This window comes from Triturus cristatus, chromosome 7 (assembly GCF_964204655.1).
Source record: "Triturus cristatus chromosome 7, aTriCri1.1, whole genome shotgun sequence".
Classification (NCBI taxonomy): domain Eukaryota; kingdom Metazoa; phylum Chordata; class Amphibia; order Caudata; family Salamandridae; genus Triturus; species Triturus cristatus.
Genome location: NC_140590.1, coordinates 1,560,827,190 through 1,560,838,774, shown reverse-complemented (window position 1 = coordinate 1,560,838,774; position 11,585 = coordinate 1,560,827,190). Strand labels below are relative to the sequence as shown.

Sequence of the window (11,585 nt, the reverse complement as noted above, 5' to 3'; positions counted from 1 at the left end):
ACACTAAACCGTCAAGGGTGAGACAGGAAGTGTAGGGTGGTGAAAAAAAGCGCCATGAGGTGGAATCAAGACCAGGCAGCCTTGGTATACCGCAACCTTGGGATCATCCTGCTCCTAAGAACAACTCTGGGCCCATGCACTTACATTTTCCAAATTAATGTATGGACCTTTTGTGTATTTCTTCTGTGATGGACAACTGCATTTCCATACACCGAAGTAGGATGTCAGCCAGTACAAGGTAGCCCAACCTGACCCCAGAAAGAGGTAGTGGAGGAGGGAGTCATGGGGAAAGAGGAATACACTGCCAAGGATGTGTGTTTAGGCACTATGGAAGCAAACCACGGCTCCAGAAAGGCCCAGGAACACACTCCAGCTGCGACACAATGATATACAAACCGCTACATGGGCCATAAAAATGGACCCACACCGGAGGGAGAGCGGCTGACTGTCGTCGTGCGCGCGAGCAGCGGCTGCAGATAACGTGACAGCGATCCATCACTCCAACCACAACCGGAGCCCGGGCAGAGGCAGGGGGCTGGCTCGGCCCCAGACTGCTCATCTCCCGGGCAAGGACACGCTTTCAATTAAAGCTCTCCCTTAATGAAATGCACCGAGTGCTGCCAGCCGTGGACGTGGCCGCAGGCCCCAGGCTGAGTGGGTAGAGGCAGGCAGAGCTGTTCATAGCTCACGAGGGAGGGAGAGGGAGAGGGAGGCTGCCATTTAATCAGTGCTGCACCAGACCCAGCCCTGCGGGGCTACTCCGAGTCCGAGCGGCGCACTCTGAACTCACACTACATACTCCTACAGCCACTGACTACTTATACAGGAGGAGTCACGCGGCTCCTGTGACTTTCAAGGCGGCTTCCTCAGTCAGTGCGTCTACGCAGTTCCCTGCAACTTCCTCGCGGTGTCTGCTCCTACTCCATCACCCTCAACCGCATTCCCAGCAAGCACTGCAACGCCATGTCCTACACTACTGAACCATCCAGCACCACTACACCACTCCACGGAGCTCCCACACGACTGCCTACATCTCCTGTCTGCAGACGACACAGTTCCTTCACTGTTCCACAGATGGCTTAGCCCCCCCCCCCACTCGCAACAGCTATCCTCTGCCAATGCTATCACCCCCAAAACGGGTGATGGCGCAGGGGGAACCCGAAAGAACCAGCCCCCCCCCCCCCCCCCCCTCCCCGGCTCTCCTGTTCCTGGAGGCTTTTTTGGTGCAGTGTGGTGCCGGAGTGACGGCATCGAGAGGAGGGTGAGGGGGCCCAGGACCAGCACGGCTCGCTGCGTTCATGTCCCCTCCGCTCTCCATCTCCCTGTTGCCATGGCAACGCCGAGGCGGATGCCTGTTTGCTCCTGTCTCCCCCTCCCTGGTCTATCTGCTGGGGTTGGTCCTCGGCTTCCTGCTGCACTAGGCGGATAAGCTGTCCTGGAGCAGCCTTCATGGGTCTCACTGGAGGGACAAGCGACAGCGCCCACGGCTCGCCCAGCGGCCCAGCTCCAGGGCACCGCCGGAGGCAGGTTAGTACCATTCGGGCACCACTCGAAGGGGGGTCTACGGCAGTGATTGGATGCCTCTCGCCATAGCGGTGGTTGCATCGCATTAAGTTAGTCACCCCCATGCCACACCGCCCTTCAGCCGGAATGCACGAGCCTCGTCCTGTTCCTCAGCAGTGAAGACAGGACCTGCGCGAGCCCCCTCCTGTCCCTCAGCAGGAGTGCATGAACCCCTCATCCCTTAGCAGGGGGTGCACGAAGGCCCCGAGTCAGCCCCACCGTCCCCTAACCATGCAGCACAGGGCCCTGCGTCAGCCCCAATATGTGCCTCAGGAGTTCATGCAACAGGCCTTTTGGTCTGCACCATACTGATCCCGCGCAGGGAAGTCACCGCCGAGGTCAACCCTCTGACATCCCTCCGCAGTGAATGCAACAGGGCAGCACCCTCCTGTGGCTCGGCATCATGTGTCCAGGGCTCCGGGTCAACCCGCCTCTCAGCACAGGACCGAACCTGTAGACCCCTAACTCTCGCTGATTGGACGATTCTGAGCCTGCCGGCACAGCAGCGAGTCAATGTCCTTGGACAGTCCCCAGGGCCGCTAAGCAGACTGGCCAGGGCCCTGGGAGAGAGCCCTATTCCCTGATGATGAACTGCCCCACACCTGTTTATTGGTAAGGCGCCCATCCCTGCACTTTGAGCCCTCTTGGCAGCGCTTAGTTGTATTTGATTCAGGGTGTGAACTGTAAGGCCCATCAGGGAAGGTGGGTGTCACTCTGAGAGGATGATGACAACGGTTGGTGAGTGGAAGAAGGCGATGGAAGGACATGATACTGGGTTGGAGGTAGCAAATAGCATTTACCCCTGAAGAACTGAAAATAAATATCACAAGTGCTCGTGAAAATTAAATATATAGCACTATTATAAGGCTAGGTGCTCGTGTCATGTTACAGGTTATCATTTGTACAGACATCCCTAAAGCCACTTTAAAGCACAGAAAAAAATAGTTTTTACATCTACCGCTGCAGAAGGTTAATTATCATTTTACCTAATCTTGAGTTATACTTTTTGTGTAAAATAAGTTAGGATATATTATGTTGTACTTTTAAATCAACAGCATGGAGTAGGCGGTTTACCAATCAGGAGGGAAACAGTGCATGCAGCCATCCCTGGTGTGAATGCACACTTGTTACTACTGGTATTTTTCGCCCAACCCAAGGGCTTGCCTATATAACGTGCAACCGGGCCGCTAGTGGCACCGGGTCCAGGGGTGTGAGTGGCCCACTAAACTCCAATTAGGACTGTTTTTTACTATCAAATGAGGAGAGGGGCAATTTTACCTTCTTGCATGAGGACACGGCATCTTTGCTTCGCTGCTACTTGCTCTCTATAAAATTGACCTCTGCTGCCCACCCCCTGCCTCTCACTGTCCCGCTGCCATCCCGCCCTGCTGCCACTCACTCTCTCGCTGCCAGCCCGCCCCTGCCAGCCATTTAATTCCGACAGGCTCTGTCAGGCGGATTGCGCCAGGCCCGGATCCCGCCTGCTCCATCAGGCCTCTGCTCGGCTGTAATCGGAGCTCGCTCGGAAGAGACCGCTGTGGTCTGGGCCACAAATAGCCGTATTGATTGATTCATACACACGGCAGGCCCCTGGGGCCTGCTATTGTTAACCCCCAGGTTCTCACCCAGGGGTCTCTATCGTGTGTGCTTTGACTGGCGGTGAGAAGATGGCCGCTCCCTGGGGCATTCTCTGCGCGCGCAAAACAGCCCATTTCCTCAGTTTATAGAAACATGTCAGCAAACGGTTCTCATTTCACGGTGGTTGGTGTTTAAGTGCCGACAGCTATCTACTCTCAGCAATGCAGTGCATGCAAAGTTTTAACATTTTAATGGAAATCTTTTAGCACCGGGCTCTTTGTTATGCTTCGACTTTACATTTAATTATATTGTGTATTATACAGAAGGAATAAAAAAAGAGTATGCTTCATAATTTATATCTAAACTAGAAACTTGAGACGGACGGAAGTACAGACGGTCTGAGCCAGCTAACTACAGGGGCATTTAACTTATTTTATAGTGCAAAGAGATAAAACGGTTCACTGTATCCATTCCTGCATCACTAACAGTCACCACCAACGGACGTTCTAGAAGGTTCGTTGGTTTGATGATGTCATCTTGGGTTTTGATACTCATTGTGACTTCTTTTCACCGGAAGCTGAAAGCTTGAAGGCACCGACAAGTTTTGTGGCAATATAGGGGATCAATGCTCAAGACCAAGTTACTTTATAATTACGAGGCAAATTGAAGGTGATTTAAAAACAAAAAACGTATGTAATGGCAACGAACAAAGCATTTCAACACAACATGCTGTGAACAGTAACAACACACACTACATACATAGTCATTTTCAGTTTTGGTGGGTACATATAAATGGGGGTGGATGTGGTGGAAAATGGATGAAGAACAGGACAGTGCATAAAGTTATCATATATACATATATGCAAAAGCACACTGACCTAGTATATAGGTAAGGTAGTTAATACGATTCTTGTAAAATGAGGTGTTCCTTGAGAGCAGTGTTAACTATATGCAATATATAGGATAAAAGACCCCCACTGTACAATGTAAAAATATTCCAAGCCACCATGGAGTTCTCTGATCAATTAAAAGAGCTGGGAGAGTCACACTATGGTTTGCTGATTGGGTATGACTGCTGAACCTAGCTACATCCCAACCTTTAGGGTGGTATAATGAGACTTATATTAGCAGCTAGAGATCTCTTTGTGAGAATTGTGATTGGCCGATCCATGTTCTAAGGACATATAACAGGTGTACCAGTTGGATAGGTGATTCAGGCATTATTCTTTTCCTTGGCCGCCTATTTTCTTGTCATCCTAAAAGCATTTCTCTGGTGTCCAGGGCTGCACTGGTTGCTGTTCCACATAAAGTGATCTGATTTCCTTTTAGGCCGTGGTGGCTATTTTTAGATTCAGCGCGTCCACCGAGGAGTGTCAGACCAAGGAATATGCACTGTTGGTGATGGAGGAAGAGAGATGTTCACAGCAGTGAAGGCAATCATTGGCAGGCATAGTCAAAAGGTCTGGCTCACACTTGAGGCCTGAGAAGTGTATACTGCAGTCAAACATACGAAAAATGGTTTTCTGTATGCATCTTTGAGATAAAGAATTTACAGTGTGATGTTTCAGAGTCCTTTTGAGGTATAAAATTAATCTGCAAGTATTTTAGTGTAAGCACTCTATAGGGGTGGAATGATATACCATCCATGATGTGAGAGAGTATTATTCTACTGGGAGGAGAAAAAGTCTCCTACTTGTGTATTTTAAATAATTGGTAACAATAAGGCTCCCAGGTAACTGCGCTTTCAAGCCAGACCTACAAATAGTAAGGAGTTGTTGCTGCATTTACACTGCTGCCACAAATCGAGATAAATATACCAACCTAATTTTTAGCTTCCAGTGTCAAATTCCATCACCTTTCCATAGCGTTTTAAAGTTTACTATTTGCAACTTTTTCTGTTGTGTGTGTTTGTGCTCTATTAATCTACTAATGTTATTTCATTTTTTTGTCAAGCATTCAAGACTTCTTGTATATACTTTAGTATATACTTATATGTGTATGTACTATGAGGGCTCTAGAGATCAACCCTAGGACTTGTCTGCTTCTGCTTAGGAACTTTTTTTTCTGTTCAACTGCCTCTATTTAGCTGTCTTGATAGAAAACGACCAGCAGAGGTGAGTAAAATACCAGAATTGCTTTCTGCTGAGGACTTTAGTTTTTTTATTTTTCTGGCAACTGCCTCTATTTAACTTTCTTGATAGAAAACGACCAGCAGAGGTCAGTAAAATACCAGAATCACTTTAGCATTCTCTAGATTCCAGTCCATAGAAATTGTCCTCCACCAGCACCCATAGACAATAATATTTTTTTTTAAATCTTGTATTTTCAGTGATATGACCACCGAAGGCCCTGATTGTATATTAAAAACAGAGGTTTTGACTATACCATTTTCTGCTGAAAGGCAATATTTCATTCCATACCTGGCGTGACACACAGTTTGCTGCTTACTTTCCCTCTATGTTAAAAAACAGTAAATGTTTCAGCACTCAGGCTAATGTGCTGCATAACTAAATACATATAAGGTCCCACAGGTGAGACCAATTGCATTGTAAATGCTTGTTAATTTTCTAAACAGTCACAGACCACTTGAGTATGCACCGCGGACCCCCAGGGTTGCACGGGCCACAGGTAAGGAATCACTGCTCTGGGAAAAGCTCAGATGCAGTCATCAGAAGCCAGGAAGCCTGAGCCCTCCGATCATAATTAGGCTGGTACCGTCCTGCGAAAGCTGCCCCAGGTAAATGTCTGTCCCTACCAATTGGCAGAGCGAGGCTTATGGAAGAGGACAGGGTACAGGGAGAAAGGAAAAGAGAGGTGTATTTCTCTGTCACTATTTGCCCCAAATAAGACCATCACGGCTCACCCTTCTGAAGATATGCCCTTTCAGTGTAGCCCCCTTCTACTTTCATCCACAGTTTGGTGCCGACCTGCACAGGTACATGGGGGCTGCTGGAGATGTGTGCGCAGCTCACAGGGATTTGCCCAAAGTTAGTCCCAGTCGCTATCCTTAAACAGCTGCAGGGACACAGTGGTTCCATGTGGAATACGTGGCCCAGGTGCCAGTGTAACCCCTAAAAAAGACAAACATGGTTGGCTAGGTGCCATGCTCAGTGGCTTTATTAATGTTCTTCCCTGATACAGAGGGGGCGGGCAAGGGCGTCTCGCGGGCTCCAGGGGATGGTAATAAAGTATGCCATATCTCTCCCGATAGCCAGGCAACAAGGACCTCCGCCCTGTAGACTCGTCTTCATCTACTGGCTGCTAGCGCTCTGACACATTTCCAATCCAAGGCACTGAACCACCAAGTAAGAAATAGACACAGACAGCTCCACCGTCCAGAATGAAGTACTGGGGAGCAAGTTCACCTCACTCTAGGACTGCAAAGACAGGCGGTAATGCGGTGTAATCTGGACTGAGAGTCAGTATGCTCCAGCAGTAGCGGCTGCTACTGTACAGGGGTGGTAGGTAGGGAGGGTGGGTGGAGGAGTGCAATAATAATAATAAAAAAAAGACTTGCCTTTAACGGCCGGCCGCAGCCTCTCCTCCGTCCTCGTCCTCTTAATCTTCCTGTCCTAGTTGGCGGCAGCAGGAAGCACCCCAGCAGACAGGCTCCCCTGAGCCAATCACAATGCTGCAAAGCAGCGTTGTGATTGGTCTGCGCACCGTGGATCGTTCCTGACCAGGCTGTGTAATGCAGCCTGGTAGAAACAGGCAAAGTGTGCACAAACTGTTCGGTCGGCGCAAGAGGGCCAGCCAAACAGTTCATGTGCACTGAGGGAGTGCACACCACTCCTCCCCTGCTCTAGCCAGCCCTGGCCTGCCCCACCCCACCCCACCCCACCACTGACTGCAGTAGGTAAAATAAAATGATAATAACGATATGTTATTATAATTTCATTTTCCCTTTTGAGCAGTGGGGCGATGCTCCTCCGCCTTAGTGGAGAAGCCGCCACTGCCCCCCAGATGTGAAAAAAGATTAGCTGGGCGAGCATTGATCCATCAGTGGCAAAGCTCTCCTTCTATACCTGGCTGCGCTAGGTATTAACTGGCCCGTACCCCAGGCTAAGGATCTGGGGGCATATTCTAGACCTTTTATCCACTTCTAGGTGCCCTAGCAGTGGACTGACCTTCCTTGTGCTCTTTGTGTTCTGGGAGGATGCCAGTGGGTGCCAGTTCTATGTGCCACCCTTCTTTCCTCTAATGCCAGCATTTGCTGCAGGGACTGGTTTGGGACATGGAGGTCTTCGGAATCTGCCTATTTTTAAATCAGCAGCCGCCTAGTCTTGACTTGCCCAGCCATTTGGTACCAAAGGTCGAGTCCTGTTGGTACTGTGACGGCCCATCCTAGGTTTGTGAACCTCCATGAAGATTTCACTGATCCTGCTGTGCCCTTTTTGGGGTGTCTGCGCAAAGGGCAGTGCCCCATCACTTCCACACCAGCTGCTGACTGGGTCCCAAACACTAGGGAGTTGGCACTGATAATGAAAAGGTGAGTAAGGATTGCACTGAGGGTTTCACATGTGCAGGGACTGAGCTACCTACAGCACACAAGATGCGATGGGAGGAGTGCTTGCAAATAGTCTGACAATCACTCTGGTTAGATTTCCAACCCATTTTTTTCTGCATTGTGACACTCGAGGCAAAAGGCCCATGTTATACATATCAGGATTGACCCTGCTCCTCATGGGAACAGTTCATCCCGAACCTCCAGGCGAGAACCCCTTTAGAAGGGAACACTAGCAACCAAAAATAGGTTTCAGCTTTATTTGGCCTCGTCAGTGAAGTATGGTTTGGATCCGGTGTCACAGTAAGCAGTGAACCCACTTGTGGACATGCCCATGGCAACTTTGGCCATTGCATTGGTGTGCACTGGTGGTACGATCATTGATGCTGAACATGAATGTAAACAATTTCTTTTGTATTCCTATGTGGTTCAGGGGAAAAGGTGCTGAATGCATTGCAGAGGCATATAGTGTGGGACCAGCACCAATTGTAACTGAGATATTGAGGTGTACTCTATCTTGGTGGTGGTGACTGGGTTACTATTGCTTGCTTTGTTAGTACTGACATAGTGACTGAGATTCTATGACTTACATTAATGGCAACTTCGCACTAGCACTATTTACTGATTCAGAATGGGGTAAGAATATACATTTTGTGTTTAAGATCAATAAATTATCCTTGTAAATGCCTAATTAATATTTAAATAACTCTGTTTCTCTGGGACAGTAGGCAGGCTCACAGTTATTGATTGTATTTGCAAAGCCTGTTTCCCTCCCGTATTACATTTACTAAGAAGTGCTCATGCCATGTTGTACAGCTTGTATCAAAATTGTGCGTTTGTTGGCCAACATAAACGTTGGGATGGTGCTAGTCTGATTCCCACACCCCCCCAAGAGACGTTGGCCTATAGTCCTGCTAGCTCACAGTGCGCCATCCGCACCCCTAACCTTACAGGGTAACAAATGAGTGTGCAACCTCAGAACATGACCACCTTGATTCCCCAAAGAAATCAGAGTAACAGATCTAGAATCTTTTCATTTGGATTCTCGTGTATACCCAATGAAATACCCAAGAAATACTCAGCAAGACTTTACAATAGGTATTCTAGTGCTGTGATTCTTGCATAAAAGACGTGCGCTGTGATTAGGAGTAGAATTAAACAGATTAGTGTAATTAGGATCACAAGAACAGTGAAAATAATAAACATTTCCACCATTGTGATAAGACAGTTTATATATGCAGGCATATAAGTACTGTGTATATGTGTGCTCCTGACAAGCGCACCCTAACCTAGTCTTGCCTAGGGTGAGTCATTTGGCAAATGCTTGCCGGGTGGATTAACTCCCCGTTGTTTGTGGGTAAGTGTCATCAGGCTGCCCGTCTTGGTGTAGAGGTGGAGAACGCTCGTGTTGGTACGCAGGAATCAGCTGAGCTGGAATACAGATATGTGGTAACCCTGCAGTGTCAGCTGAGTGCTCCTTTAAAACATCTCCATGAATAAATGTAGTAATCCTAGCACAAGTTCGGACACTATGCCTTCATTGTGTTACTCTTGGAAATTCCAGGTGTGAAAGCATTGCCCAATCACAGCATAGCTCTTATTGCTTTACTCCAGTGCATTTTACTTTTAAATTAATCTTACTGCTTTTAATTTGACAAATTTGGTAAAGAGAGTAATTGCTGAATCACATCTGCCTGGGCTGAAGTAAAATAACTGTACATCTCAAATCTATAATCTTAATTAAATGCAAGCAATTGCCACCCATGTTTGCACTGTGCACTGCATTCAAAAAGTAAAAAGATGAACAGTAAAAGACATATCTTTTTTATTTATATCAGCAGCAGTGAAATTGATAGTAGATCTTCCTTTTCTCTTCCACCTGACGTACTTTGAAGGGGTGTGGTTAGCTTAAAACAGGTTCACTGAACTGAGACCACAAGAAAAGTAGGGAAGGAGCCCACCTTACAGTACCCCTTTGTAGGAAGCTTGGTTTCTGTTGCAGTAACCCCCCCTCACTTTTTGGTAGATTTCTGATGCACCTTGACTTGATGTGCCCTAGGTCCCTGCCAATTAGGTTCCCAGGGCCTTTGTTCTTTCCCAAAACTGTACCTTTGTACCCCCGATTGGCAAATCTTTGGCCACATGTAAGTCCCTTGTAAAAGGTACCAAGGTCACTGTGACCAGGGAAGGCCTCTAAGGGCTGCAGCACATTGTACCACCCTTAGAGGTGTGTGTATGTATGTATATATATATATATATATATATATATATATGTGTGTGTGTGTGTGTGTGTGTGTGTGTGTGTGTGTGTGTGTGTGTGTGTGTGTGTGTGTGTGTGTGTGTGTGTGTGTGTGTGTGTGTGTGTGTGTGTGTGTGTGTGTGTGTGTGTGTGTGTGTGTGTGTGTGTGTGTGTGTGTGTGTGTGTGTGTGTGTGTGTGTGTGTGTGTGTGTGTGTGTGTGTGTGTGTGTGTGTGTGTGTGTGTGTGTGTGTGTGTGTGTGTGTGTGTGTGTATCTCCTTAATGTTTTGTTTCATTATGGCACACATTCCTGTGTGCCACACCTTCAACCCATGACCTATGGTATAGGTAAGACACCCCTCTAGCAAGGTGCACTATACCACTGGTGAGGGTACAGTTGCATGAGCACTGTACCCCTACTGTGTCTAAGTCCATTCTAAGACATTGTAAGTGCAGTAAAGCCATAAAGTGTATATGGTCTGGTAGTTTCTCATTACAAACTCCACAGCACCATAATGGCTTCACTGAATTCTGGGAAGTTTGGTAGCAAACTTCTCTGCATAATAAACCCACACTGGTGCCAGTGTGGGATTTACTAAACAATGCACTCAGAGGGCATCCTAGAGATGCCCCCTGAAAAACGATCAGCCTCTGGTGGGTTCCCTGACTGGTACACACCAGCCTGCCACCCACAGACATGTTTCTGGACCCACGAGGTAGGAGCCATGGCTCACTGAGCCCAAAAACAAAGCCTTTCCTGGGCGGAGGTGTTCACACCTCCCCCAGGCCAGGAAGAGCCATCTGTGGCAGGGTAGCTTCAAAGGCCTTGCTGCCTTTGTAACGCAACCCCCGTCCTCTTCTGCTATCTGGAGCAGGCCCCCTTCCTGTCTCCCCTCCTTTTTGGCAGGAAGACAGGTGGGAAAAATTAGCTCAGCCCAGAAAGTGTGCCCACCTCTGCCAACCTCACCCCTCAGGTGGGGGAGGCGAAGTGAAGCCCACTATTCAGTGCCCACCATCTTGCAGATGGCAGGTACTCTCCAATCAGGATTAGGGACTGTGCTCACTCCCCCACGTGGGGTGAGCACTCCAAGGGTGCAGTCAACCTAAGGTCAGTAGCCCATTGGCTACTGACCTCGAGACCCCTAAAACACCCCTAAATACAGTATTTAAGGGGCAGCCCTGAACCAAGAAGAGAGATTCCTGCAACCTAAGAAGAAGAAGGACGAAAGAAGACGCCCAGCAGAGGAGACTGCAGAAAACAACTGACTTGGCCACAGCCCTCCCAACTCGTCTGCAGTTTCCAGAGATCCTGTGCCAAAAGTCACCTGTCCTGCAGCCAGTGACCTCCAGAACCCCTGGGAGGACTAACTTCCTTCCACAAAGACCGGATCTCCTGTGAACAGCAGCTCTGTTCAAAAGAAAGAGCCAAGAAAGACGCCAAGCCTCCTGAAGACAAAGAAACCCGACGCCTACAGGCCTAATCCGAGTGGCCCACCAGTCCCAGCGAGGTCCCCCAGTGCTCCAGAGTTTGAGTCTTCCGTGAGTTGACCCCTCCAGGACTCTCCAACGTAGCCTGCAGCCTCTGCATGGAGACCACCCCAACCACAAGTGGCCCCGTAAGGTGAAATCTGACCTCAAAAGACACTCCAGCATCCAGCTGCCCTAAGCCCTGGTGAAGAGAACCTGAGGTGCACCTACATCC

General features: G+C 48.5%; 1 protein-coding gene across 3 annotated transcripts in view; it reads left to right on the top strand.

The window, feature by feature from the left end:
- The first annotated feature begins 1,411 nt into the window (after positions 1-1,411).
- LOC146812369 (E3 ubiquitin-protein ligase RNF182-like) overlaps positions 1,412-11,585 on the top strand; it is a 45,811-nt gene continuing 35,637 nt past the window's right edge. Inside the window, exon 1 of one of the 3 annotated variants that reach the window (XM_085619368.1) lies at positions 1,412-1,527. The gene's annotated coding sequence lies outside the window, so the exon portion shown is untranslated. Of the gene's footprint in view, positions 1,528-1,856; positions 2,176-11,585 lie in introns of those variants that run through there. The other 2 variants (XR_014966839.1, XM_085619369.1) reach the window with 2 other exon arrangements.